The following is a 27,272-nucleotide window of genomic DNA, read 5'->3' as shown; positions in this document are numbered from 1 at the left end:
GTCCAACTATGGATGGGAATGCAAAAAGGCTGAGTGTTGGAGGCAGGGTGATGGGGTTAAATTACTTTCTGATTTCTTGAGTATCTCAATGGCAGCAGCTGAAAGTAACCCCCGGCTGCAGCACATGAAAAATGAACTTGCTTAACGTTATTACGTTTTAAACTGTCAATTAGATTTATTTTCTTAGACTATTAATCAAAGGTGCTCAATTCAGTTCACTTCAACTCCAGGGCTTATATCATATCCCAAATATAGTTAAAACAGCAGAAAATGCACAACTTATAACAGAAGTTGAATAAAGTTGATTTGATTTGAAATAATGAAGTATATAAAATTATCATAATGTCATAAATATTCTAATGAAATAATGAGACTGGATTTAAACTCACATCTGACTGTAGACAAGAGGAAAAAAGAAACTGGTCTCACTCACTCTCCTCCTGTTAAACCCTCACTTCTAGGGGAGGACATGGAGACCATCTCTGAGTTATTTGAACATAATCGATGTTGCTGCTTGAAATGCACAAGTCAAAAGTCCTTTAAAGGTCTGCAGGAAATCGACTACATTGCTGCAGATGTGCCTCACATCTGGCTCTGCCTCACCGAGTTTATCAGCCCCATGATGCATAAGGGCGGCGTCCTCTTCTCTCTGTCTGACAACAATCTATCCCCCACCTCCCCATTCCCCCTGCCTTGTCTCCCAGCTGACCCCCCAGCTTTTCCAAATATACCCATCTCCTCACCATTCCTTACAACAGATTTATGAGTTTAAAAGCTTATTAGATGCCCTCACACTCACACTCACACTAACTGACAGTATTTCACAACTCTGGAAAGTTATTATGACAGCAGGTGTTTTATCTTTTATTTATTTCACATTACAACGTCATCCACTAGCAATTCATGTTTTTATTTTGTGTTGTGTTTTGTGTAATTGTGTTACAAACACTGTTAGTTGTAGTACTACTGATAAAACTGTATATGATGAAGCTGCATTGTAAAATGTATAGTATACTGGCTGCACTTCCACACCTGTTTTCATAAGCCCAAATTGGTTGAGGGGAAAGGGATTTGTAGAGTCATTTAGTCAAAGTTTTCAACATTTTTATGCAGTCTTCCAACCATAATTTATCCTCAGGGAGAGCCCAGGCCAAAATAACAAATGTGTAGTGTGAGTTCACATAACGCTCAAGATCAGTAAAATCTCAGTGTCATGTTGGGGCATTTGCTGAAACCACTTGTTTTTCATGAAAGGACAGTTTCATATGAGTTGTTAATTGATGTTGTTGTTGTTTTTTTAGGAGAAACCTTTGTTCCATAATTTTCTTCCTGTTTTCCTGACAATTTGAACTGGATGCTTCCCCTGTGCTATGGTACTTGTCACTGTTACCTCCAACTGGCAGCCTGAGAATGGTTCAGAAAACCACACGCCATCTCCAGTACAGATGAGTTTGCAAGGAGTCACACCAAGAGTAAGAGTCACAGGATGAACACAGTCCCTCACTGGCTTCCCACTCATGAATTCAAATGAGTCCTACAACAACAGGATGGCAAACCCTCCATTAATTACAGTCATTATTAGTTACACTCCCAAACCAAACATAAGAATGGCTCTAATTGACTAATCAGGTGGTGACCATTTGGGTTGCCTCCTTGGTATTGGTGATTTGAATTTTTAGTTGAGAGGTGAAGTTGAACCTCAACTCATCAGTCGAATCGTTGCACTTAAATGCATCAGTGTACACAGGTGTGCACAGAGTATTGTCTTGAAAAAAAGGTTTTTAAACCTTACTGAAATTAGTAACACTTAATGACGTAAATAGAGAACAGGTGATAGGAATGTAGAGAAGCAGGAACAGAGCACCACAGATCAGCTCTGGTGCTGAATACGGCACAGTCGGTTAAACTACTTTTGAACCAGATGCAATTTGTCTGTCAAGGCTGTCAGGATCATCACAGGAGAGACTGCTTTATTGTATCCTGAAGCACAACCACAACACACACTTTTTACTTATTTAACTTTGCAGAATCTGATGTTTTCACATCACAGATGATGACAAAAGACACAAATTTATAGTCCAAACAAAATTTTAACCACTTTGCCATAAATCATGGTATTATACTGCCTTATACGCACCCTCCAATCCAGTCTCATAGAATTCATACCCATGTGCACAAAATGCTGTATATTGATTTTGTGTACATTGGCACAAATTTACCAAAGCTTGCAGTTTGTCAGATAGTTACATTTAATGTACCGATTCATTTAGCCTACATGGACAGAAATTATCCACTTTTCGTGACAGAAAATATCAACTTGTGGTAGCTACAACAATATTACACTTATTTACAGTTATGTTTAGGCAAAGATCATGGTCTGGTTTAATACATAAGACATTAACAGTGACTTCAGACACAATGTGTTGATTTAAATTTAACCACTTTCACTGTCCTTGACTAAAGTGCTTTTGTTGCCTAAACCACAAGTGAGACTCAGGATGTGAACCTCTGGCTCTCGTGTGACATTTGTGCGCTTTGTAATGAATGTAGTGCTTCATTCACAAAATATGTTTAAATACATGAGTTTGAAAGTCGTGTTCACAGTCATGAAAAAAAATTGTGTCCACGTACACTAGTACAATTTGCTGTATGAGGGGGCTTTAAAAAGTTCGTGGAAAAAGGACAGTTGGAAAAAACGGTTTAAGTTATGATGTTTATTTTTGCGTTGCAACGTACATTAAGGGTTCATATTAGAACATGTTATGACACGTTAGTACGAGAAGGTACAGGTGCATTGAGATCAAAATCCCTGCATATGATTTTTAGCTATGTACCTTTTCCACTAACTTTTTGAAGCCCCCTTGTATATTGGCACAAGCTGCTGTGAGAGCATCAGTTGTCCAAACTCAATACAACTTAGAATCAGGGGTGGTTTAACTTCTGTTACACATTTCTACTTTTGTTTAGACACTGTCTACGTTTACCCCCAACCCTCTTCTCCCCTTACTGCATTCCTCTGTGTCTATGTGTTAGTATGTGCTTTGGCGAGTGACAGTGATCCTTGGCCTAGAGCTGAATAGCACAGGAGGAGCAAAAGATGAGGAGATGTTCAGAGGAAAAAAGAGTGGAGAGAAAGAACCACAGTGTGGGAAGGAGGGAGGAAAGATGGATGGAAGGGAGAAAGACGAGGCAAAGGGAATGAGATAAGAGAAGGAAAAGTGAGGTTTAAAAAAAAGAGAACAGGTGAGACAAGGACAGAGAGAGGAGGAGGAGGAGAGCAGCTATTACTCCTGTCTGGATCAGATTTCTACTCAGTTTCACGGGTCGTCGCTTTGCTTTTTACCCCACTTTCACACACACATACGTGCACATGAAACACACACTGGCACAAAGCAGTATTCGTGTTCACACACAAGGCCACTGTTTAACAAGACACTGAGGACAGTCAGATGTAGGAAGTTTTAACATTTTAACAAAGTGGAAAAAGCCACGATGGACTAATTGAAGGAACAAAGAAGTGAATAACAAAAGACAATGAGGGAATGTTTTTAAGAAAAGAGAAAAACAATCAAAATCAATTTCAAAAAGAGCAAATAAAACAGAACATATACAATATTACAGGGTCACTCGGTACAAGTTTTCCCAGTGTGAAGTTTGTGACTTTTCCCTCAGGGCCTCTCGATTCCGCAGCTCAGTTGTTGGCTCAGTCTCATATTTACACTCTTCCAACACACACACACTCGCTCACACGCTGCCTTTATCTCCTCGTCTCACTCTTTCTTTTGCTTACACACACACACTCTCGCTTACAAGAGCAACATTTAATCTGTGAGGAAAAACACACTTTTGCTTACACTCAACATTTCATCAAAGACTGAGCGTATATGCATCTGCTGTTGTTTACAGTCGTGATCACAAACAGAAACAATGCACACAAATACTCAGCAGCAAAGCTCAAACACTTAGAGTGTCACAGGCCACAGTGACACATGCGTGAATGAAATGCATAGAGTAATAAAGTATATACATCCATGTGCACCCACTCATATGATCATCTCAGAGGAATCTTCCACCGCTGTAGGGGTTTTACAGCTTCCATGTCTGCATGTTGGTACACAGTGTCTCTTCTCTCTGTATCTCTCTGGCTTGGAATACACTGCACAGTGCTACATACACATTCAGACACACATGGCGTTTGAGTTCAAGCTGTTCTGTTTTGGTTGAGTTCATTCTCCGGGCATGAATACAAGAGGAAGGGAAAAGTTAGCAGTGGATCTGCTGTAAATTCTTTCAGATTCGGGGGGGTGCGAACAGGTAAGAGGTTCAAATGAGCAGCGTAAACTGCATTGTGGGTATTTTGGTGGAAATCTGACCTTAATAGTTTCCTTTTTTGTTGTTGTTGTTGTTGTTGTTTTGGTAGTTCACTCAGCATTTCATGCGTTATTGTTCAAAAGCACTCAAAAACCACAAATGCAAACCTCCATGGTGGTGCTGGAGGAAAAGTCAGGGGATCATCAAAGTCACTAGGATTTATCCTCTGGGGATCATGAATGTCGGTACAAAATTTTACTGGAATCCTACGGTGGCTGTGAAGTGCAAATCACGATGACAAATCAAAAACAACCAATAGGAATCACAACAGCAAATACGTAAACACAACAACTCACAAAGCACGATCTGCTTTCTGATTTCAGTTTTAACATTACATTTTGTTGCATTGCATTCTCTTGCTGTGTTTTCCGACTTACCATTGTGTCTTTCAATTTGTTGTGTTTTCCTATTTTTTTGTTGTGATTTCTACTTCACAGCCACCATACAATCCATCCAGTAGCTGTTAAGACTTTTAAGTCTGGACCAAATTGGAGGACCAACCAGCAGACTGACAATGCTATCCCTAGAGCCATACCACTTACATGGCTGAGTACAATTACTTATGGTGTTATCTAGCCATGATGCTTTTTTCATCAAAATATGTCTAAATTCCAACACAATAGATGTAAATGATGTAAATATTTAAAGATAAAGATTCAGAAGCACTGTGTCTCTCCAAAACAAATTATTAATGTGGTGTTTAAAATCCTTGTCCTTGAATATCACAACCCGTGGTGGTAAAGTCCAAGGTGGGATATTTTTTTACTGCCTGAGTGGCATTACTGGCCAATTTTGGCGACGGTTGACAGTTTTAATAATATGTTTAAAATGCACAACAAAGCAAAGACAAAGACTCTGGCAGGATACAATATTTCATGCTGCATCTTGTAGCAAATTGAGTGAGTTTTTCTTACAAAATGTCTGTAAACTGGCAGTTCAAGGGTGATCCGAGTACAGCAATCATTCTGCACATTAATCTGTCTCTCTCATCTGTCATTTCTCCAGAACAAACATCCTCCATTGCTAGGGCCAGTGAATGCAATATCAGGTCTTTCCCCACCTATTTGACAGCCATGGAATGTGGAAATGATTTCTTTTCTTATGGATAGCTACTAAATGTTTGTGAAACAAGACCCAACCGGTCGAGGCAGATGGCCGCCCACCCTAAGTGTGGTTCTGCTCGAGGTTTCTGCCTCTTAAAAGGAAGTTTTTCATTGCCACTGTCGCCTAGTGCTGCTCATGGTGGGAACTGTTGGTCTCTCTCTGAAAATACCATATTTTACAGAATATGGTTTAGACCTGTTCTATATGAAAAATGCCTTGAGATGACTTTTGTTGTGATTCAGCACTATATAAATAAAACTGAATTGAATTGAATGACAGTAGCAGTGGGGATTCTTTCGGAGGAAATTTTTTGAAAAGATATCAGTTTAAAGGCTTTACAGATGTTAAATTAAGGCTCAGTTCTAATAACAGCTAGATGAATGACAGCTGCTGGACCAACAGAGCGCAGGAGGACAGGGCTAACAATAAACTCCTCTAGCAGTAGAGCTGGCTACGGCAGCTTAAGAAAAGTGGATGTGCTTTGGCTCAGTTACCATTATCCCTCAGTCACTCTCTTTCTCATTCATTCACATACACACACACAGACTGAGTGTCTGTTGTAAGGGCAAGTCCAATACTACACATCACTAACTAACCTAAAGCGTGAGACCATATAGCAAGTCAAAGAAACAGGATAGGACAGAGAGAGGGGGACGGAGGGAAAGGGAGGAGAGGACAAGTGGAGGAAGGGCAGAGGAAGAGGAGGGTAATTCAAGGCCGCAGGTTTAGTTTACCTGTCGTGGCAGCCAGACGGCAGGGGAGCTGCTGCATTAGATCACTCTGCCAGATAGGAGAGAGGGAGAGAAGGTTTTTTTTTTATTATTTGTGTGTGTGTGTGTGTGTGTGTGTGTGTATGTGTGTGTAGGAGAGTGTACAAGAGCACAAGAGAGTTGTCGGGTTAGATTGCCCAGTCTGATAAGTCTGCAGTTCCCATATGGGAGTAGAAAGGTAACAGGTAACACTAGAGTAAGTGGTCCTCCTGGAATAAATAAAGGCTTCTCTTCAATGAAAAGCGAAGGGGGATTGGGAAGGCAATTGAAACGTTTATAGAGCTGAGGTAAGCTTCTGAGTGAGCTTCTAGTTTAGTTAAGAAAGATGACAGCATCTTGAAATTGCTTGACTGAAAATATATTATTAATACAGAAAACTTGTAAGAGTATTATTATGCTTTGGGATGATCTAATACTAATCTCCACTTTACCCTGAGATTGCCCAGCTGTGCTGAGGTGAGAGAAGAGCTAGGCGTTGCACTTCTCTCTCTAGCTCTCTTTTCTTTTGTGTTACACAACTATTTTTAACACTTTTAATGTGAAAAAATGAGTGGAACACAACTAATCTGCACTTTTATTTCCATTTTTAAACAATATTGTGTTTCCCTCTGTATCGGCTGGCTTTTTCCACTGTGGCTATACAGAACAACTACGAACATATTTGATATCTGACATGGTCAAACAGCAAGTCTTAAGAACTAGTTCTGAGAAATCTGAAAATCTAAGGGTGTACTCATGCTAGGTGATAAGTACCATGCCCAAGCACATTTGACCCTCAAAGTCCAGTTCGTTTGACCAGTGTGATTGCTCTGTACCGTGCCCTGGCACAGCGCATTGAACAGTGTCTGGGTCTGCTTAAAGAGTGGGCTCAGGTCCCTTTTTAGTTGCACTCAGACATGGTACACATCTTGTGTGATCACTAAGCCCGGCCTTGAGTAAGTATGTCCTAAAACAACATATTGATGAATGGCCAAGTTTGCCAAATGACCCTCTTGTGTGGACTTGAGACAGCTCGCCTGTCTTCTTCTTCCAAGTGCTTCCAAGTAATTTCTACATCTCTGTTATATAAAATGGCCTCAAATCAAAGAAGTTTGAAAAAAGAAAAGAAAAACAGTGCTCCATTTGTTCCCTCTAAGGGGAATTTCAGATATTAAGTCTTGTTTGAGTGGGGTGACAGTGAAGTTTATACATGGATCACAGCTTGTGCATTTATGAAAACATGATGTTGGGTGGGGCAACTGAGCAGGGAACATTATTTAAAAGAAAAAGGCAGTTAAAAGTTAATGGGGGCAGTCATGGGATGGTTAGAAAAAATCTAGTAGGAGGTTTAACACAAGATGTTTTAACATCTGCTTATTTCTCTCCATAGCACTTTTTTCAGTGTCAGAAGTGCTCGTACATGTCAAACAGCATGTGAGCAGAATGTTAAGATTACATTCTTATAATTTAAAAAAAAAAATGAAAAACATCTGGATGTTTGTGTTACATTTGCTGCCATTCACTCTGTGAGTGTTGGAAGGCTTATTTACTGCACCTGTAAACTTGTGTCACTTTTTTTCACATTCTCTTGACATCAAAGTCACGGCCAAACAAGAAAAGGTTTGTTCGGGTGAGTTTCACCGCATGGCTGCTTCTGATAACAGAAAGCAGACAGAGTTGTTACTTCATGACCTGGAAGTTCTTTGGTTATTTATTTTTTAAGGAGACAAGCGATGGCAGATCATTGTTAACATTTGTCTGCTAACACTGTGACTAACCTTTTTCTGAGCCTTGGCAAATTGAACAAACCCACAACATGTGTTCCAAATACTTGTAGTTTCTCTTATGAGATTAGGCAAAGTTCATGTTCTTTTTGCCATTCAATGTCAGGGCTAAAACTGACACGATACAGTCTTACCCTGGGAAACTGCAGCTAATAAAAATATTACTACTGTGGGCTTGCTTAGACATTCTTAGCCTCCATGACATATTGTGGACGATCACTACTGTACAAAGAAAATGTCTTATAAATGTTTCATGTAGGCTTAACTGAGTAAATATTGTTTTTAACTTGGAGCCAAGACTGAGAGGGAAATATGAGTTTTATTTGCTGACCCACCAGAGGGTCAGTGAGTTTTAAATCTCCTTCAGTTGGAACAAGTTGGGTGATGTAGGGAAAACTAACAGGGACTGAATGTTTGTTGTGGTAAAAGCAGGAACATCTGTAAATCAGTCTGCATTCATCTATAAATTACTATGAATGATTCTTAAAGTATCTGTTGTCCACAGCTGCACAAAAGCAGCATGTCATATTTTATTCTTGAGAGCGTTACGGTGCAAATTTAGTGGTTTGATGTGACCATTTATGACATGAGACTGGATTAATGTGGTCATGTAAATTGCTTCATCAACATTTTTTATTATTTCTATCATCGTCGAACAAGTTGAATAAAAACACACACATCTGCCTCTGGCTGCAGATTTGAGGTGCTGCTTTGTCCACCCTCTTATGTCCATGACATGAATGTAATGTACTCATTGTACATAGACACAAATTTGCCTTTTTTCCACTGTGAACATGACCTTTAAACTGACAACAGTATGTTTTCCTGGAGAAGTCTCTTTGCATTTAACTGTAGTTATCATGCAACACTGTGATTGGCACAGCTGTTTCAGAGCTTTTAGACCGGTGATGTGACTGGCTGAGAGTGAGTTTATTTATCGCCTCACGTTCTGATTTATGTTCCAGACAACCTTTTTTTGGAGATACACAATCCATTTAGCCAAGACCTACCACACAATAAAAGCACTTAACTGCAGAGCAAGCGATTAATCCATATAACATTACAAGCACATAAAATCCTATGTAAACATGCTTTTCTGATCGAAACTGAACTGTTCTATAACCCAGCAGTCACTCACACACACACACACACACACACACGCACATACATCCCAACTCTACCGAGAAAAAACTTGGCTCAAAAATCATGCAGGAAACAGAAGCTGAATAGCTTTTTGTCTTTTGTATAGTATATTTGTGTCAAGGGTTTATTTGAGAAACAGTTTGTGAGTTTGTTTTGTATTTAGTAAATAAGTAAGAAAGCAGTATATTAATACAAATGAAATATGGTAAAAGATAATTTGATGGTTAAATTAAAAAAGGAAATATGCTGCAGCCATTAACAGGTGCATCAATTGTGATTTTTGTTTATATTGTTCCTTGTATCTCAGCCTGATCTTTAGATTCAGTTGAGTTAAACAAAACAGCAGTGGGAGCAGAGTCTCTGCCTTGTAAACCTAAGGAAACACAGAGCTGTAAAGCCGGCCTGCTGCTCCATGCCAGCATTAATTGCATCAGTTTACTATCACTGTATGCATACAGCAGCACGCATTCATACCGAGACACTGGGTCTGATAGAGCAACAGCCCATAAAGCGCACGCTGAGAACAGGGTAAACATACAATGGAGAGGAAAAGGGTGTTGGCCTGTGGAGAATTATGTGGGAATTTAGAGTGACAAAACAGTAGGCAATCAACAGGAGAGGTAAATGCAGACAGGAAGGGTGTAATGCATGAGGACAAAGTATGCTGTGTAGCCTTGGCCTTTCAGGACAGACAGCAAGGGATTTATTTAATGTCCTCACCCACCAACCTTACAATGTGTTTAATTTCTTATACTGAGCTGTAACGTGCAGGACAGCAGTCTTTACTGGCTGCTGGGTTGGGCTTTGCTTCAACCTCTGACCCGACTTCCTTTCAAAAGTAGGTTGATGCCATTTGGAGAAGAGTTCCCATTTTTAATACTTAACTGCCTTATTTAAGTAAATGTATATATGCCAAAGTGTGAAAAACATTTACAATAACGTCCCTTAAAAGGTAAAAAAAAAAAAAAAGTCTCTGACAGTGACAGCAAAACAGCTCTGCATGAACTACACTTGTGCATGAAAGCACCTGTCGTTTTGTCCCATTGGCATGTAACGTCACCTCAGGGTGAGTGATGCTGGCCGTCTGAGGTCTGTTCCAGGGTGTGGCTGTGTGAGGCGTCACCCTGAGGGAGGCATGACAGTGTGACGTGATGGGGAAAAAAAAGAAGGATTAATAATGTTGCTCGTGTAATATTTATGTCAGTAAAACCTGATGTTGCTACATCACTGCTTATTCATTAAAAAACCACATAGAGAGAAGCTTCCTAAGTCTAAAACTGTTTTTGGATGGGTTTTTGGAACTGGCATCTAAGCTTAAAGCCTGAAGGTGGGTGCTATTGTCATCTGAGAGCTAGAGATGCTAGAAAGGTTCTTGACTTTCATGGTGGTGCACTACTGACTGCAGCACCTCAGACTGTATTGTCAATGAATGTTGATGCAAGATGTTTTCCCACTTTTCAATAAGCCCACATAGTTTTGACTATCAGCCCTGAACAGTTTAAGCTGTCTTGTGCTTTTACAACATTCACTATTTTTTATAACGCTGTCACAGAAGGATTGCATGCTTTTAGGAAAGGGGAACACTACCAAATGGGTAACTAGCTCCCAATCAAAGGGGAAGCGAGTGCTAATTGCTAACATTCACACTGATGCCCACAAAGTGTTGATGTAGGGAGAGCTGAAATCACAGGTGGGAATACGCATTAGCTAATAATGTCTCGTCTCAGAATCCAATTTAAATTCTAATTCACAGTTTTCACACGTTTAACACATACAGTCTATGATTTAACATGATGATATATGATGAAGATATACAACCAGGTGGTCAACTGACCTGAAATGACTGGTCTGCTAATTGTTTCTCAGTAATACATGTACAGATGTGAAAAAATGACCAGCTAAATCAAATGCTCCAATTTGAAGAAGTTAAGTTAATAGTTGTATTATCCACCTGTCTGTTGCAGTGTAAATTACCTGAGACATTTTTAATGGCAGCCTGGCTAAACAGCACAGAGTGGCTGACAGGGGCTAGTGTAAGACCTTTATTGGTGACACTTCAGTCCTAGCACATCCTGTCAGCGTACCACAACCAAAATATGTCCACAACCAGCCACTGACATGTTAATATATTTTCTATCAAATGAACTTGACAGAAAGCAGAAAGAATTAACATCGAAATTGCTGCAGCGTAGGTGTAGAACTGAATCTGGCAACAACTATGCAAGTTTCCAGATAACAACAGTAAAGTGATACAGCAGAGAAAGAGAGAGGCCTCTACTCTCAACATCAACCTCAAGGAAAAAGGAAGAGAGAAATGAACAGGCTTTCATTGTCGACTTTACTTTCCGTCTCTTGTTCTCACGGCAGCGCAGTGTTTTCACCTGCTGGAGGGTCAGAAGGAGCAGGAAGTTTCCTCTCAGGGTATAGGAGGGGTCACAGGGTTGAAGCCAACGCCCAGATTGTATTATTGCTGCCTCGCAGAGACCTTGTTGATGCATTTGTCTGCTTTGAGTTGAATAGTGCAAACAGCTGAATTATTAATTCACAGGTTCATTTCTCGTTGTCACAAAGTGCTCGTGGCTGTGGTGTACCTGCTCTGCACTTCTGAGAAATCACTGATCATTAGAGAAGTGTGGTTGGGACTGTAATGTTTTCTATGCTCTCAAAATGATTTTATGTATATCATCAAATATGAGTAAAGGAATTCATTACATGAATGCATAAGGATAAAATATCCAGTCATTTCTGATAAACATGTATTTGGAACACAGTCTCACAGCAGTTGGTGTCCATGAATATGATATGTAATCGACTTTGTAATTGACTTTGTGTACATTAACACAAATTTTACCCTTTCTTTTGTGACCGCACGACGTGTAGTTCATCAGATTGTCACTGCATTTAATGTATTTTTTCATTCAGTCTTGAGAGGGAGCTGGCAAGCTTCCCCCTCACTGAGGTGAAAAACTCACACACCCATGCATAATGACACTATGGATTAATACAGAAAGTTTAGTTTGATGTTGTTATGTATTTTATTTTGAAAGATCCTGCTAACCTCTCCCTCTTTGAGGTCGACTTCTGGGGGCCAGGTGTTCATGGAATGCACACATGAGCATGCAACCACAGGACTGCAGCCAATGTTAATCACCTTGTTAGGCTGAACCAAGTGTCAGGGAGGAGACAGGGGACTGGGTATAGGGGGTTTTGTTAAGTTTGGCTTTAGTTTGTTTCTCCTCAGTTTATTATGCACTTTCTTTTTCCTGTGTTAGCCAGCAGTCAGTTATAGGGTACAGAGTGATGATAGTATTTTAAATTGTAAATATGTGTGCTAGAAGCTATTGTGGTAATGTAAGGGTACCCTTTACTGGAGAATGGTAGGGGTGGAGACTGTAGGAGGGGGGTCAGGTTGGGGCTCGCCTGCCCGAATCTGCAGCACCTGTCTTTTCCCTCTGTTTTTTTGACATTAAAAATTATATTTTCGATACTTAAAGTTGCTGCACTGGTGTGTCCCTTTGTCATCCTGCGACCAGCTGTCTTTCTTGAGGGTTTTATCATCATTAAAACCTTACAAGCCTACATGCACTTTTTGTTTTTCATAACAGTAAAATATTGACTTGCATGTGTGACAGCTGTGTGCTTTGTGCACCTGCCATTCACCCCAACCAACCTCCTTCCAAAGAAATACACCACTTTTAAAGTCGTGCTCACTGTCACAAAAAAAGTATTTCATTAGCATTGGTTTTGTTTTGTTTTGTTTTGTTTTGTTTTGTTTTGTTTTGTTTTGTTTGTCTTTCGATTCAGCAAATTTACACGTCTGCCTTCCCTGGAATCAATGTGAACGTCTTGCCTGATAGCATCAGCTGAAATGTGTGAATTCCTCACACCTGATTTCAGGAATCTATTGATAAGTGATGCCACCCCTGTTTTCAGCCAGTAAAATAGCATAAAGTCAAATAAATTTTTTAGTACCTGTATATAAACACTTGGACACTTAAATCACTAATGGTTGATAGCTAACACTATGCTGACTTGTTGAAAGGGGAAAAAACATAGCACCTGAGACCATACATTCTTTCATTGTGCAGTAAGGTACCACATAGGCTTTATTATCATAGTAATACCTGTACTCACATGTCAGTCAGCCACTGTCATTCCATGGCACAAACTTAGTATGTGCATAAATGTTTTTTTCTCTTTGACAAATTGGGATTTATGCGCAGTAGCTTCAATATTATTGACAAGGCCTAGTGAAGATCACCATGGTTACGTGATGTTTAGCCATTTTTTTATCCATTTGCTGCTCTAACCACATAGTATTCGCAGTAGTAGTCAGGAACAGTACACTGAAGTTACAGTTATTTTATAATATTGTATAACTCATGATCTGGTATTTGTGTTGAGGTTGAAACAATCATAACTATGGCTTGCAGGTGCCAACTCTGTGTGTGTATACGAGGAATTCCTTTAACACATAATACACCTGGTGACTAAGTCAACACGCATTCTCACTATGCTTTCATCAAACCAGAATGTTTCCTTTGTGGTTCATTATCTGGCACTTCGTGTTCTCTGCAGTGTTTTGACTAGAGATAATCTGTTGAGCTTTTTTACAGACACTTTGACTGAGTTTATTTTCTTTGCACCGTTCTTTTAGCGGTCACCTTTGAAGGCACAAGGAACTTTTTTCCATTGCTACTGTAAAGAGCTGGCTGGTCCTTCATATTCAGCGTAGACATCCTGGCAGTGTTTGCTTCAATGGAGAGTTTTTGTGTCAGACTGTCAAGATATCTTTTCAAGCATTATTTACTCAGTGAACTTTTTCCAGCACCGCCCTGCTTCTCACACAGTTTCCCCGCAGTCTAACCTGGGCGTGAGCAGCATGTAAGCAACACACGGCTGTCTTATGTAAAACCTCCACAACTGTCCATACTGGTTCCATTTAAGCTGTGCATTCAAGAGAATAATGTTGAGACTAATACAGAATTAGTCCAATATTCTTTCCTCAATATGCTTGAGCATGCTACGAGAATTCAACACTTCATTCACAGTTGAATTAGAGGGTGAGGTATTATTATTGACATACCACACAGAGTGACTATATGCTGAAAAACTAAAACCTGTCCCATCACGTTAACTGAGCCATAGTTATTTAATTTCACATGATTCAGCATCAAAGTTAATCCTTTAACACCACCATCAGTTGTTCACCGCCACTGTTACATAACATGAATCGTAGAAACAGCTTTGACCTTAAATGTGCTATATATACGTTTTTGCTACCACTGTGTAGCTAACATTAGCATTAACGGCTGTTTACTTACCAGCAATGTTCCCTCTAAGATGCGCGCCTGCGCAATTGCGCACGGCTCCTGCTTTCTCTGCGCACAGCAAAACTATGTAGCGCATAAAATTACAGTGTGCGACAGTGTGCACATCTGATTTTGCTCACAGTGGTCCAAGGAATTCTCAGGGAGTTTGTGTGTATGCTCAGACACATGAAAAATTAGGGGGAACATTGCTTACCAGTCTAAAAGAAACATTGCAGTTTCAGCATCAAACTTCATTCCTTTACTTGCCAAGAGCTGTCTTCAGCAGTGGAAAAGGAAACTAATGTTAACTCTTGTTTTGCTTTCCATCACGTTTTTTCTTCCTCTTAAATTAGTACGTTAACTAGATAGTTCTAGTTCATCCTTTCTTGTAATACCACTTTGCAATGCTTTAGCATCCAGTCTGCCCTCTATCCAACATTAGAGGATGAAGAAGTAGTGCTGCCTAGAGGTAGCCAACATTGGCTATATAGCAGTGGCAACAAAAATTTACATATAGCACCTTTAAAGGGAAATGGTCAAGATTTACAATATTACCTCAGTAACGAGCAGAAACTCAATTAGAAGCCATTAACACAAATCAGTCCTCTGTGGGTCTCCAAACTGATGCTGAAATGGCAAGACATTATCATCCACTTTTCCAGGTTCCACAAACCAAATGCTTGTATAATGATGAGAAAATTACTGTATTTCAGGGCATGTTATTGTACTTTTAGATACAGGTTATGGAGCAGCTAAAAATGGGTTTGAATTGTACATGTATCTGTGCCAAAGGTCTGTAGTTCAGGACACATTATGCATATAGCATTAGCATTAGCCATAATAGCGGGGTGGGTCTTGGAATCGACATGTTGGTCGACATGTTGGTTTATGTGTAAACAAGGCCACTGTCTTTGTACCAATGTCAGCATGACATGGCAGGTTCCTGTCTGTTTATTATGCTTAGACAATAAAGTGATTCTAATTTCTGATCACTACAAGGATATGACAGCAAGATATCTTTGACCTTAAGCCTTGACACCAGGTGAACCCTGTGGTTGCTCATTGTTTTCAATTGCCAATAGATTAACTGGAAGATTTAATTAATTGATACATGTCTGAATGTCAGCTGTTCAGTCTGAGGTACAGAGAGCAGAGCTGGAGGTGATGGAAGGGATGCTGAGATAGAGACATGGAGTCAAGAGGGAGAGCAGACAGGGAGTGATCGACCTTGAGCCCACATACACACACAAACACACACACATATATACACACTCACAGCTGCAACAGTGGTCCTTATCAGTGATTAAGGGAGATGAGGCATTGTGCATTAAATTGCGTCATCATTTCCCCTCCCTCTCCCTCTCTCTTTCTCTTTCTCTTCAGCCTCTCTTTTAATCAGGGGAAGTCACAGCTGACGTTCCCTCTGCCCACACAGTAGTTTCCTGAACGACCCAGATACACTTACTGGCAACAATGAATGAAGTACAGTGTTTGTGTGTGTGTGTGTGGCTGGCTGAATCCAATGACCTTCTCTGTGTCCTGTGAACTCCTGTGTGATGCATACTGGCCTGAAAAGCCAAAGAGCACAAGGGACTTGTGTAGCATTAGGAAATAACATCAGGAAAAAAGCTTATGTAAATGTACAATTCTTTATAATTTTTAATTTTAAATATTCTATATACACACAATTGACAGTTTATTTTCTCTTTATTTTATTTTTTCTTTAATATTTATGCCAATATGTATTGTTTTTTTTAGCCAAAACTAATGCAGTCAAATATAACAGTTATGCTGTAAATCCTACCTTCATGGCAGTTATAATGTTAAGTTTATGTATTTACTGTTATAGAGAGGTGCTGATTCAACATGGTCATATTGGAGGCTGTAGTTTGTGGCCCTGTGGCACTTGCACTAAATGGACTGGCGTCTCCATTATTTTGTCCACCCCATACATACCAGAGAAGGAAAATAATACAGAGACAAAGTACTAACATACACACGTGCAAGAGCATCATGGGTAGTCCACAGACATTGACACATTCCTCCCTTGAGCCCCACTGCTTCTAAAATCGGACCCAACCAGTCCACACACATACTGTAGATACTGTACATTCAAAACTACATGTCTACCTCTGGCTCACTGAGAGCAACATGCTACTGCATGGTATGTTTCAGCTGAATCTTATCTCGCCCTTCCCATCTGTAAACCAGGAGAAGCAGAGCATTTTGTTTGTGCGGCTGAACGCTCTGTCTGCTCTGTTGATGAGGCAGAAACACGTTTCAGAGAGGCTTTCCTCCAGCACAGGTGTAGTTCACTTTACTTTCAGCTGAGCTTTTTATTGTTTAGGTTGTTTGCCATTCTGTTTACTTAAGATTTTGTCTAAAGCTGAAACAGCGCAACAACACAGCAGCAAGATCAGTTCATTTGAACAAATCCATGATAATAACTGGATTCATTCTTGGGGGTGAGGAAAAGCCACAGAAAAATGGGCCGGCTTCACAGTGCAGGAAGCTATTGTAGCTTTTTAGCTGCAAAGCCAGTAAACGCCTCTACAAAATGTGTGAAGTGCATAAAGTTATGAGACAGGAGTTAGTGATACAAATACGTCTGTTGAATAAACTGTGTGAACTCCCCACCCACCATGCCTCCAGTGTTAGCATGTGCAACTCACTTGAGCAAATCCTCTTGAGCCTATGAAAACCTGTTTTGAACATCCACTGAATGGGGAGAGGATGTTTGTGATGATGGACGTATACCACATGTTGAAGCACAACAGTCAACAGTCAAGCTTCAAGCTTCCTAACAGTCAAGCGCAAACACTGTCTCTGACAGTAGCTCTGCACACAAAGTTACTGGCCTTGCTGCAAATAGTCAGTCCTTTATATTTTAGAATTTAGGACATGAGAAAGGATATTATTTATTGTTACAATTCCGATGCTTTCAGTTAATGCAAACATTTGCTTTCAGACGCTTTGACATAATGACAAAGAGTTCCCTGGATTCTTTGAATTGGACTGAGTAGAGCTCTAGGGTGGCACGGTGGTGCAGTGGTTAGCTCTGTCGTGCACTGGTTCGCCCGGGGCTTTTCTGTGTGGAGTTTGTATGTTCTCCCTGTGCCTGCATGGGTTCTCTCTGGGTACTCCGGCTTCCTCCCACAGTCCAAAACACATGCAGGTTAGGTTAACTGGTGACTCTAAATTGCCTATAGGTGTGAATGCAAGTGTGAATGGTCGTTTGTCTATATGTGTTGGCCTGGAGATGGACTGGTGATCTGTCCAGGGTGACCAGATACTGGATCAGATTGTGATCTGGAGAGTTTGCAGGCCTGGTTAACTCCCAGGGCTCTTTGTCTTGTTGCTTGAGACATGTCTGAGCAATTTTTGTGGTGTGGTGTGGTGAGAGCACTGTCCTGCTGGGAGAGGCCCCTGCTATTAGGGAGTGCCGTTGTCACTTGGGGTTTGTGTTTGGTCTACAGCAATGTTTAGGTGGGTGGTACGTGTCAAATTACCATCTAAATGAAAACCAGAACTCAGCAGAACATTCTGTTGTATGAAGACAATCAATATAATTCACTTCACCTGTCAGTGGTTTTAATGTTATAGCTGATCAGTGTATATTTCAGACTTCTGTTTTTCTCTCTGATTTTATTAACATCACCATCATTTGTTATAGTGCAAAACCTAAAAGTTTCAGGCATGATTAAAAAAAAAACTTAGTTGTTATTTCCAGTGTCTGAAAAGAAAGCATTCTTTGGTTTAACAGTTTGTTTTGGTGGAATAAAAATACAGTGGTAAAATTTGCTATGTTTAAAATTGTACAGTGCTTAGCTTTTACTGGCAGCTGTGTGGTACTTCTCAGCTGTTTTCATGCAGCAGTCTAGTTTATAGATGGAGCCAGCAGAAATCAGTTACCTGCCACTCACTAAAAAGCTGCTGTGTTTTTGCTCTGTCTCCTGAAGAGAAATGATTTGGAGACACCTCTTCTTTCCAAGAGTCAGACACCACTTGGTGGTGTTTGATGACTGACTGTTTCAGGGCTGTTTTGAGCTATTATAAAATGCCTTGGCTTGTAGAACTCGGTAAGGCTTGCCTACAGTAATAAAAAGTGATTGATAGCGGATAAATGCATGTGGGTCCTACCACCTACAGTCAACATTTTATTCATTACAGTTGGCCGAGAGCTGAAGGGAAAAAAGTGACTCCATTCTGGCAGAGAAGCTGATAAGGAAAGTAACATTTAAAAAATGGAGAAGGGAGAAAAAAATGCTAGACTGGCAGCCACTTCAGACTGTTTAAGGTAATTTAAAGCGAGATCATAAAAGTTAAAACCCGCCAATAAACAAAATGAAAGAAATAATAGCTTGAGATAAACAGGGGCTGTTTTATATCACTCACCTTTTATAAGCAACATCTCCTGATTCACAGCCTTTCTTTATAAAGCTGTTCCTGGCAGCATGCAGTAGCACACTCTCAGCACAAAATGCCAGCATGACATATTCAACAGTGGTGAGTTTCACCCAGTCACTGATGTTAGGCTAAGTAAGGAATAAAGCTGCTGTTGTTTTACCTTTTTATTATTAGTAACAGTTGCCAAGCAGGAATCAAATGCGAGAATGAATGGATTTCCTCCACTAACAGATATTGCCTATGTGGCCACAGCCTGATGTTGGTTATAGTAGCAAAAGGCAACATCACTGGAATGGCAGCAGAAGCCTTGTCATGATAAGATATATGACAGAAGGCTGTCAGCGCAGCTCATTAAAGAAAATCTGTCACAATTATCTTTAAAGCAAATTTGTTCAATTGAACAGCCCTTTAGCCACTTTTTAAACCTTTGTATGTAAATGGTTTACACAGACTAATTGTGTAACCTTGAGTGATTTATCAAGACTGTGTGTCAAGATAGAAACAAACAAATCTTCACTTTACACACTCTGTGCATGGAAGAATGGCTATGAATGGTTATCAGATGAGTAACTACCATACATGGAGGTAGTGCAGCTACACTGGGGCCCACAACAGTTTAGGTACAGATTCTTTATCTATTCATTTTATCCTGCCATCGTATCGACAGAGCTCAAGCGCTTCTAATGCTGAGCCTACAGTACAGGGGCAAGTCATCTACTCCACGGTGTCTCTAATGTCTTTCATTCACCATATAAATAACATTAACATTTTTACATTTACAAGCACACAGTATAGTATATTGGCTCATGCATACATTTCTAAATTACGTTTAAGTAAGGATTAAGTTAAGTTCAAAAATATTTAAATGTACCCGTGTGGACCGGGTTATGATGAATTGTGACGGGCAGGGCACTCCAGGCAGTCATTGAGAATTTGCTGGTCTGACACCAAACTGCACAGAACTGCATGTATACATTTAAAATTATTGATGGCAAGAGATTAGATTTTCATACTTTTCATTTCAGACTTTATGAATTTCATGAGATCAGGAAGAACATTGCTTGCTAGCCTAAATTATAAATTAAGTGGCTTTTCCCTTTAAAGCGCAACCTTTATCAGGTGAGCATTTGTGTATTTAAGTTTCCATTACTGCATCTTTCCATTATACAGCAGCAATCAGCTGTTCTGCTCACACAATCTGTTCTCTCTCTATCCTTTGTTTGTCTGGGTTATGAGGAGCTCCATAAACTTCTAAAAGCACTGACAAGGGCTATAAAAAAAATAAAGACAAGATTATAATTTAGTCTGGAAGGTGGGACTGCTCCCCAGTTCAGCAGTTCTTCATCCTCCTCTGACAATAAAGACGAAGGAGTGGCGCCTGGAGTAAACGGTCTGGAGTGATCCATCATCTCGTTACACATGACTAAGAATTAATAAACAAATTACTGCACTGTTTCCCACTGTAGATGAACTGGTTGGCTGCTGGCCCACTGAGCTACAATAACCCGTAATCTCAGACCAACACATGTTGGCAGCCAAGACAAAACCAATAATAAGGGGTCAATACGGGGTCAGTCTGTCTCATAATGTGTCTGCCTCCTGGTACTATTTTTTGTTACACTGAAATTAGATTATATGTGATAATCTATGCTGGGATTTACACAACAGGAAGGTTTTTCCGACTCACTGCTGATGGGTTTTGCATGTAAGAGCCGAAATGAAAAAGATCAGACTCGGGTCATGTGAAGGTTAAAAATCTAATTTCAGTTTGAAAATCCTCACACAGGAAGTTATTTTCTTCTTAATATGAGTTGTATCAATCTGTTGGTGTCTCTGAATTCACTACATGTTCCACTATTCAACATACGGAGGTAAACTCATGCTGTGGCTTGGAGTTACACCATTTCAGCTCTCTAAGGTTTATTGTTGGCAACCAAATGGCTCTACATTAATGATCTCTGACATCAGAAAATCAAACCCAGAGTACAAGCATGTACACTGTTGTAGTCTTGCTTTAAAGTGTTGCTGTTTGAAAGCTAAATCTGAAACTTGGGGTGTCTGACCACCCTAGGCAGGTGCATTACATTCTGTTGGGCTCTGAGTCTAAGTGGTTAGGGGCACTGGAAGCAGTGTACTCCTAGAAGCTAACAGGTCATGTACAGAAAACAAAGCTTATCAATCACTTGACCTGAGCACCGCTGTATGGTCCCACCCACTGAACTAAAACACAGCTTAACAGTGGATGTCCCTATTATTTTAAGGTAAAGTAGTTGCATAATGTTGCCCTAAGATTCTGGGCTATTTGTCCATTGAAGATTCCTGTTTTCACCGATGAAAACTGAGCAAGCTGTTTCCCCTTTATGCTAAGCTGAGCTAACTGTCTGCTTACGCTAGCTTCATACTTCATCCTTAATGTTGAACTATTCCTTTAAAAAGGTTTTTAAATGCCAGTGTGTAGTCTTTGTGGATTATCAGCTGAAGCAGTTTAAAGCCAACTTGACTGTACTGTGCTCTGTAGTAGTGTTTTAGTAGTGCTTTATGATGATTAGTGTATTTAATAAAAACTGCTGCACTCATATCTCGAACACCTGCATTATAAACAATTTGCCACTCATCCTCAACTACAACATAAATTATCTATATCTTGAATCTGGGACACAGAGCACAAAATGGCTAATTGAATCCAGATTTGTTTTGATTAAACAATGGTGAATGCTTCTTAGTTTTACAAAAGAATTTCAGAACATTTTTCATTCTGTCTGCCACAGATTTTTTTGTACCTACACACTTTCTGAAAGCCTGGAGCCTGGCCTTTAAAAAGAACAAAGACAGATAAGAATAAACATGTTGCAATAAATTCTACACAGTTAGGTGTGTGATCTCAGATCTCCTGCAGTTTTATGGAAGCCCCACTTTGCTTCAGGCCAGTTACTCCCGTCAGTTCTCAGCTAATCTCAGTGGGGTTTGTTGCTGATGATTTGACCGGCTGCTGCTCTCTGCTAACATTTTACCCTCGGTCCTGCACTAAAGCTTTGCCCGGGCCTACAAATGATGAAAAACAGACATTACTCAGCTCTGGGGTTCATCTGACATACTGGCATTTCATACTTTTTTCCATCATGTGCCTGCTTTTCTGCTGTTATCTTAAATCGTGTTTCAAAATCACATTCAAATTATGCAGCCATACAAGGAAATGAATGAATGCTTGAAGAGTTTTAGCCTGAAGTAAAACTTGCACCATTTAAACAAACACATGCTTTTCTGAAATGAATGATGGAAAAACATTAACATTAAAAACACTAACACAAGTTGAGACATTGATTGATAATATCACAGCATACTTTTAGAATAAAGATACAATATTTACTGTAATAGTGAATGTAGTAAAAGTCATTATTTTTATATAAGAAAAAGAAAATTACAGTATTAAGTGCACAACTATCCTCCAAGGCATTAGACACACACACACATACAGGGAAATTACCATGATTTCGCCAAGCCAAGGCACTAAACTGCTAGAAAATTCCTTGCATGTGTGGCATAGGTTACATGGAATATAGTAAACCTAAATGACACTGTTCAACTCTGACCTCCATTATTATCTTTGCTGTCTGTCAAGCTTCAAGTTTCTCCCTTACTTTTGTCTCTCACAAACATTCACATATACGCACACAGATGTTTGGCAATACCAGAAACACATCTTTCAACATCAGTAAATTGGAAGCAGAATCACTGATTTATCTCATTTTTAAGTATTGACAACCCTCTCTCTTGCTTTTCAATTACTTTCACATGCAGTGGTTCACACACACAACCCAAACCCCACACACAGAAAGAATCATTAAAGGTGCTATAAGTAAGTTTTTGCTATTGCCACATTGCAAAAGTTAGCATTAATAGCTGTTTACGTACCAGTCCGGAAGAAACGTTGTGAGTTCAGCATCAAATCCATTCCTTTCCTCGCCAAGAGCATAAATGTTAACTTTTGTTTGCTTCTCCATCACTTCTTTTCATCTGCTGAAGTTAACATGCTAACCAGCTAACCCAGGCCCATCCTGTCTCCTGATACCACTTTGTGATAGTGAGTCACTGCAGCATCCATTCTTACATCTTATTCTAACGTATTCTAACCTCTTATCTTGTAAACACAATGATGGTTGCTAATGCTACCTTTGCTACTATGTAACAATAGCAAAAAAACAGCACCTATAAGGACAGACAAGTGTTAGTTTAGATTGGAAAAAGTGCTGTGCAAACTAATGCTTTGTGACATAGAGGAAAAGAAAGTTTCAGAGTCTATTCTTTCCCCTGCAGGTGACCGTATATTTTCAGTAATGCTATACCGGCCCTAACTGTGACCCTGACCCTGACCCTGACTTTTGACCCCTCCAGGGCCTCTAGGCATGCTTAGTAACTCTATCTGCAGTTTCATGTTCTGGGTTTTTGAAGACATGCTGAGAAAGTAAATTTTTCATTTAAACTAATGACATAAATGTCTTCATATTTATCACAGGATATAGTATGTTGAATTTAATGATGCACTGTCCAGTAACATGAAGTTAACCATGGATATGCAATGGTTGGTGTTAGACCTCCTATTATTTGGTCTATATATTAATGTCTTCCACAACATTGTCACAGGATAGAACTGCAAATGTCAGCTGAAAAGCTAACAACTGCAATGTAAAAAAAATCACACAAGCCAATGTACAACGCCCTAACATTGACATTCCAAGCAATGGTGAAAAGATTCATATAGTTACTGAATTTAAATATCTTTGTGACAAAATCGCTCCAAATCTTAATTTTAAGAAACATGTTTTTAAAAAATAATAATAAAAAGTGGTAGGAACAATGAAATGCTTGACAAATTTTGACAAATTAGAAACAGTCTTTCTATGAATGCAGCCAAGATATTTATGCACGCAATGCTCCTTTCCCACGTCCTATTGTGTTACATGCTGGGGGCAGGCTGGAGAAACAGTCATGACACTACCCGAGTCCTTGTGCAAACAAATCTTAAAAATCCAGTTCAATATCATCACTGTAGGATACTGGAGAAACGCTGTCCTCTGAATTTGAAAATTGAATACAATTCTAAATAGCTTGGGCCTTTATCTGTTATGTGACTTTTTTTTTTTTTTTTTACCTCTATTCAGAGAACTCTTTAAAATGTTCAAGAATATGTTTGGTAAAACATTGCACTGTACATTTTTGTTGAGCTGTATTTAGGAGGATAGAATCATACAATGTCCTATTATCAAAAGATATAATAGACATGAGGGAAAAAGCTATGTAGAAATATACCATATTGAATTTGAAGAAACCTTAAGAATCTCAGTGAGGATTTGGTTATGCATGGCTTCTGCTTTTGCCAGAGTACACACCTGTGTCTCTGGTTTTGATCTCCCTCCACCTTATAAATACTTTGAAATCAGAAAAAAATGCATTTTCATGAGCATTTTATACAATCCACATTACTGGACCTTCAACTAAAAAATCTGAGTATGCTTTTTGTTGGCTAAATTAAGTTAAGCTACTGATGTATGTTTTCTATGCCTCAGGTCTGTTTTGTATTAAATAGATATAAAAAGCCATGTAAATAAAATAACAAGCAACAAACAATTTAGTTTATTTTGAATGAAGCCTTGTAGCCATTATCTGACCTTTATCCTCAGCTGCCTTCTGTCTAAAGCAGCAGGCTGCAGTCCTTCAGATAGATGTCTTTCTGTAACAGTGTGAAATACTGCCATCCTTGTTTGGTTTGTCAGCTTTACATGTACATAAAGAGTGTGGAATTTTCACTGCACAGTGGGTCAGGAGTCACATGATATGCAGAAAGTGAGACATCAACACATGTGTCCTCTTAAGACCAGCTCTTTGTTGATATGGAATACATTATTTTGTTTCTCTTTTGTCCCTATTGTCTTTTTTCCACGTATCCATTACTCATCATGCAACTGAGCCCGTCACTGTGGTTGATACAGAATTAAAAACATTAAGTCTGGATTACATAGATGCTGCATTCCCTGCAAATCTCATGTGTGTAGATGGAAAATTTAAACAGGTGTGGTGGACTCCGCCACTAACCATAAAGGCAACTATATAGAGATCTTAAAGATCGTAACTTTAAACAAAAATTCAATATTACTGTAATTTGCGGTAAACCAGATTTAACTTTAATTTGTATCACGCAACTTAGGGAGAGACAGACAGCTTTTTGCTTCTTTGAGAGCTGAAGTCAGACATCTGAACCTGCTCTATCCACTGGGCATCTTTAACCTCCATCTTCTCCATTTTTATTTTTTGGGGGATATCATTAAAAACAGATGATAGAAAACAATGGGAGACACCTGGACAACAACATGCATGCAAAATTCTCCAGCCAAACTTGAACCTGGGACTTTTTAGTTCATGGTCAGCGTCTTAAAACCCCTTCAACACCATAGCAGCCCCACTTTTAATCACTTATAATCACTTCCCATTTCTCTTTTATTCTGTTCCATTTACATCCCTCTCTAGTATTCAGTAGTGTCTGTTTTCCTCTCTTTCTCTTTCTGTAATTTCCTCCTTTCTGTCTTTGTTTTCCCAGGGGGTGACCCTTCCTCCTCTTCCACATCCCTGATTCAGAACAAGAAAGGCTGTAACCCCAGACACACACACACACACACACACATGCAGTAACCTCAGCACAGCGTCTCAGGATCAATTACTAAATTAGCATCCCAGACTGGAGTGCCAGGAAGAGAATGGGAGAGAGAACAACAGAGAGTTATTTTTTATCATCCTCTCTTTCCCTTCCATTATCGTTTCCCTCGTGACTTCCCTCTCCATCATCTGCAGCCTGTTCTTTGACAAATGTTGTGAGAGTGAAAACTTTAAAGCAGACAAATCTTTGTGTTGTCTCACAGCTAAATTTTCACGCTCATCAATTTTTTTGGATGGATGCTCCAAACTGCACTGCAGTAATATGTGGAATTTCTATTTCAAAGATACACAAATAACCACACTATAAACAGACAAAAGTTGTTTCATTTTAAAACTGATTAGATTCATGCATGCACAGTAACACACACACACACACACACACACACACACACACAGTCTGGTCAGTAATCTGAGCCATGTGATTTTTTGACAGTAACATGAACCTATTCCTTTTTAATCTAATGCATAGCATTGTGCCCTTACAGGAGCTACCCTCTGGTCATTGTGTGTGTGTGTGTGTATGTGTGTGTGTAGAAAGGGAAGCGTGGTAGACAGACAGACAAAGGTTTTGTTGAAAATTCAGTATTATAACATCAAACACCACACTTATCTCTCACATTGCTGGGTTTTAAAGGGATTAAATTATTAATGGGATTACAACCAACAACCTCTTGGTCACAGAGCAGTGCTTCTCAACTCTGTGAAGCTGCTGCCCAATTAGCATTGATCTAAATGTGAAAGTCTAAATTCAGTCTGGACCAAAGTCTGACAATCACCAGTCAGTTTGGTTGTGATGTGTTTGCTAACAGTTGAAAAACCAAGAGTAAATTCAACCAAGAGGCATTAATGGGGGACTACTAATGAAAAGGTGGATATTCATTCAATGACAGCTAAAGTGAAACTGAAATGACACAGACACTAGCCATCTTTCCTCCAGTCACATTAAAGTGCTAAAAATGATTATTTAATATTCATTTTTCATATTTTTTGTTGATATTTCACTGTTACCTTCTGTCCTTCTAAAGCTGCACCCCAAGCAAAGTTCTTGAGATGAGAGTCCTTAAGAAAATTGCAAGCGAACTGCCCTTGAAAGGCCTACAGGGGTCCTTAAAGGATTTCCTGTGTCATAAAAGAGCTTTAGTGAGAAGTTTCAAAGATAAATATGAACATATTCCTATACAGGAACACACAGATCCACAGACCGAACTAAAGCTCTGGTCATGGCACCAGGATTTGAGTATTTGTCTTTCTTTGTTTTCAACAGAGTCACACTACCATTGCCTCAAGACAGCGGAGGAGGAATGCTTACAGCGTGTGTGCGTGTGTGTGAGGACAAAATGAAGGTGAGATTACACTGAATCTGTGTTGTCTACATTTCGATGTCTTCTAAAGTTCTAAAGTATGATGGATGATGTATTTCTCATATTTGTTAAGTAAAACTATATGTCTCCTTGTTTCTAATTAAGAATTTAATTTCCTTGACTTAAAACTGTTGCCAGAAGTTGAGTTTTGGATTTGAAGTAGCAGGGGGTTTTGACTTTAAGCACGCAAGCACACACATACACACACACACATACTAACCAGAGTGGGAGCGATATGCTAAAAGCAGTTGGCGAGGCAGCAAAGAGGCCAAGTTTTGACAAGTCTCTGTCTGTCCCACACACACTCTTTTCTGCCTCACTCTTTCACTCTAC

The 27,272-nt window shown here is 39.5% G+C and overlaps 1 protein-coding gene across 4 annotated transcripts in view; it reads left to right on the top strand.

Annotated features, from left to right (window-relative positions):
* ano2b (anoctamin 2b) overlaps nucleotides 1–27,272 on the top strand; it is a 197,753-nt gene that overhangs the window by 144,910 nt on the left and 25,571 nt on the right. For all 4 annotated transcript variants that reach the window (XR_007815005.1, XR_007815003.1, XR_007815004.1 and 1 more), the window contains one exon: nucleotides 26,843–26,921. The gene's annotated coding sequence lies outside the window, so the exon portion shown is untranslated. The remainder of the gene's footprint in view (nucleotides 1–26,842; nucleotides 26,922–27,272) is intronic.

Source organism: Lates calcarifer, linkage group LG18 (genome assembly GCF_001640805.2).
Source record: "Lates calcarifer isolate ASB-BC8 linkage group LG18, TLL_Latcal_v3, whole genome shotgun sequence".
NCBI lineage: Eukaryota > Metazoa > Chordata > Actinopteri > Centropomidae > Lates > Lates calcarifer.
The sequence above is the reverse complement of the archived record's forward strand: the minus strand, read 5'-3'. Positions and strand labels throughout refer to the sequence as shown.